The 3,952-nt window shown below is 42.5% G+C and overlaps 1 pseudogene; it reads right to left on the bottom strand.

Annotated features, from left to right (window-relative positions):
* Positions 1–1,201: 1,201 nt before the first annotated feature.
* Positions 1,202–2,701, bottom strand: LOC116179425 (annotated as a pseudogene).
* Between the last annotated feature and the right edge of the window lie 1,251 nt (positions 2,702–3,952).

Raw genomic sequence — 3,952 nt, 5'->3', positions numbered from 1 at the left:
AACTTTTCGGTTGCTTCATGAGATTTCGACAGGATTGTATCGGGAACAGTGGAACATCCCACAACGTTTATAACGTCAATTTTTCAGTGAAAAAAATTCAATTGTCAACAAACTACAAACTATAGCAACGGCCGTTGCCACAGAAACAAGGTAATGCGATTTTTACAATATGATGAAATTTTGTAATCTTTGAAATGAAATAATGATACAAAACAGACTTACAGTATGAAATAAAATACGTTACGATATACGTCCGGTAGTACTTGTAAGAGTACTCGTTTAAGACATTCTTGACTCGGCTCCTGACGTCGCCTCGTCCATAATGTCTAACTCGTACTGTTACAAGTAACTTACCGGACTTATAACGTAAATAACTATTACAGGTTGTGTTAATCAATTGATCGTACAGGTATTTTGATGTGTGTTTGTACTGAATTCATTTATCATGTTTTCCACTGCATTTATGATGTCTTGTGCATTTTGTTTTTATGAACTTGATTGGTTGTATTTGGTTTGTTTATCTGATTTTTATCATACAATTTGAGATGTTTTATTTATGTGCATTTTCTCTTGCATTTTATTGCTGTAGGTGATTTCATGTATTTGTGTGGCTTATGCCGAGGTTTTTGTCCCGTAGAAGGTTTCCCTGGCATTGTCTTGTTGTGTGCGTAATATATTTATTTGTTCTTGTAATTTCTTACGCACAAAAATTCTGTCTTATATTTAATTCCCTTCCCGATTATGTCTCACGTCCCAACACATACAAGAACCAATTACATAACGTAGGAGTTCATTCGTGCCACCCATATGGCGCCGACTACCATCCAAATTCAAAAGTGCCACGAAACGTCCATCGTTTCGACTTGAAAGGTGGGTGGCTCTGCTTGTAGTTTTTTCCCAGAGTTGCCAACGGTAAGTATAGGATAAGTCAACGTTTACAGTGTCGGATTGATAGACCCCTAGGAACATTACAGTAGGTTTATGTGGGTATAATTTAATTTGTCAACAGGTTTGCAATAAATTTGGTAGACACTAACATACCAATTTTATTAATTTATTTTTGGTAACAATCGCAACACATTTTTGATGTCTTTTACTGGGTGTTCTACATCTAAATCTCCCCCGTTCCACCCTTTTCATCCATCTACATGCTTTTATGTTTCCAGGATAAGGTGCGAAGGTACAAGTGTCTCGTAAAATGTTAAAATAGACGATTACCGGTAATTCGAAGAAATGTCAATTGTAAGATTATAACGCTGACAATCCCCAAACTAATAAAAACGAAGTATGTAGCAGTTCGACCGCTAATTAATAATAAAATGTGTGCTATAGACCAGCTGGGATTCTCGTCAGCGTTGTAACTTGGGGGGTAACGGTAGCGCATCATCTTTTCGCCGGTAGCATTCAGACTTCTCGAAAGTACACTTTTCTTATGAACAAATGTATCGAAGGTAAATTTACCGTGATAGGCGCCCATTCCGCTATAACCGACACCACCAAACGGCATTGTCTCTACATCAAAGTGCATCAAAGTATCGTTAATGGTAACACCTCCGCTGTACGTGTTAGTCAAAAATAGTTCCACGCACCTCTGATTATTCGAAAAAATATACAACGCCAGCGGTTTCTCGCGTCGATTAATGAAGTCTATTGCCTCGTCCTCACCGTTGACGGTAATAACTGGCAATATTGGACCAAAAATCTCCTCCTGCATGATGCGATCGTCCCCGCTGATGTCAACTAAAATCGTTGGTTCTATGAAACGCTGGTCCGCAACGGTTCTACCTCCTAAAGCAATTCGGCCATCGTGCAAGAATGACACCAACCGCTCGTAATGCCTCTTAGACACTATCCTGCTGCAAGAAGCCGATCTCTCCGTGTCGTTCCCGTACCACTCCCTAATTATGGTCTTCGCAGCCTCCAGAAACTTGGTGCGAACTTTCCTAGTGCAAAGCAAGTAGTCCGCAGCCAGACACAGTTGCCCGGCATTCGAGCATTTGCCCCACAGTATGCGCCGCGTAGCGATCTTCATGTTAACGGTATCATCGAGGTAAACCGGACTTTTACCGCCGAGCTCCAACGTAACCGGCGTAAGATGCGCATTCGCGGCCGCGTGCACCACCCTACCGACGTTTGTCGAGCCCGTAAAGAAAATGTAGTCGAACCTCTGCTTCAGCAATTCAGTCGTCTCTAAAACTCCGCCGTTCAAAACGTGGAAACATTCGTTGTCCAGGTACCTGGGGATCAGGTTCTCGACAAGTTGCGCGGTAGCGGATGCGATCTCCGATGGCTTAATCACGACGCAGTTACCGGCGGCAATCGCACCGGCTACGGGGACGAAAACCAAGTTCAACGGAAAATTCCAGGCGCCCATTACCAAAACGACCCCATAGGGATCGTTAATGATTTTCACTTCGTCCAGCACATTGGCAAGCGGCTTGGCGGGTTTCTCCGGAGCGGACCAGAGTTTCAAACGCTGCAAGGTTCTTTCAATATTAAATACACAGGGATCAACATCGAACATTATGGCTTCCTGTCGGTGCCTTCCCAGGTCGTGTTTCAAGGCCCGTACGAACGCCGGTTTGTGATCGACGAACACTTTTCTCAAATTTTGTAACTGCTGCCGTCTGAAGCTGAGCGATTTCATTTTGCCCGAATTAAAAGCTCGCCTCGCCGTCTCCACCATTGCTGCTGGATTCGACCGCTCCAGTTTGGAAACGGTGGTGATTTGACGGGGCATTGCGGGCTTTTGAATTACTAAGCGCGATTAGAAGAAATCAGAAACATTGATTGTTTGAAAAATTCATATCTGCTGAGTGGTATTGATTATCCAGGACAGTAATCGTTTTTTAATCGACTAGGGCCTTTTATTTCATGGCGACTTAATGTCTCCATTAAATTAATTATTGTCACTGAGTAATTACCTTACGTATAAGTCAATTAAATGAACGGAATGTTTGAATGAAGTACCTTACTCAATGAAATTAATTTAATGGTATATATTATGACGGTGATTGGTTCGAATTTTTACACAAAAAATCTAGCGACAGTTGGGAAATCTTTGCAGTTCTGAGATCAAACTCTCAAAATTGAGGAGAGCGCCCATCTCGATGCACTGGAAGTGACTGGTATTTTATTTCACTTTCGCGGGTGTCACCGCCCGGCACTTGGTAGCGCTGCTGAGCGACTTAGCAGTTGTGGCCGCGACACAGTAACTTACAAATTGACCGGTCTAGGAAATTTTATACGTGTACCGCTTCATAAGGAAATAAAACCAAATATGCGAGAAAATAAAGCGCGTTAAGATAAGAACGAGTGTTCAAGTAGATAAGAGCCGAAACGCTACAGTGTTACCGGTTCTAAAATCCGACGTAACGGAGCATGAGGGAAGGCGTTTCTGCTATACTTTCGCATGCAATCGGTGTTTCGTTGGGTCCGTTTCGTGTGCGGGATTCGGCGAGTAAAAATCGGGTGGGAGAGAGGAATTTATTACTCAAACTTTCGGAGCATTTTTTGATTGCGTATTGGATTCTTAGCCAAACTTTCGAAGAGAATTGTATGAGTTGTGTGCGCCATTTTTGAGATCGCGTGAAGATTCAATTTTAATTGAAAGTTCGATCAGAAAGCCGTGTAATCGCATTATATAAAAGAATCGTTAACCGCGAAATTGTACAACCAATTTCGACGAAATTATTGTGGCGGGTGCTTTCTAAATTCTTGACAAGTTGCCATTACAACTATTTTAAGTGACTGGTTTATGCAAAAGGAGGAACTTAATTAGTAGGTATAGTTGGAGAGTTCTGGGGCCTCCTCCTCATTTAGGTCAAGGTCAGATTACCCCGTTCCCCCCTCCAGTTCTGAGGCCTCCTCCTCATTTAGGTCAAGGTCAGATTACCCCGTTCCCCCCTCCAGTTCTGAAAGCTCCTCCTCCTCATTTAGATCAAGGTCACAA

The sequence above is a fragment of the Photinus pyralis genome, unplaced genomic scaffold (genome assembly GCF_008802855.1).
Source record: "Photinus pyralis isolate 1611_PpyrPB1 unplaced genomic scaffold, Ppyr1.3 Ppyr1.4_LG8, whole genome shotgun sequence".
In the NCBI taxonomy this organism is placed as follows: domain Eukaryota; kingdom Metazoa; phylum Arthropoda; class Insecta; order Coleoptera; family Lampyridae; genus Photinus; species Photinus pyralis.
The sequence above is the reverse complement of the archived record's forward strand: the minus strand, read 5'-3'. Positions and strand labels throughout refer to the sequence as shown.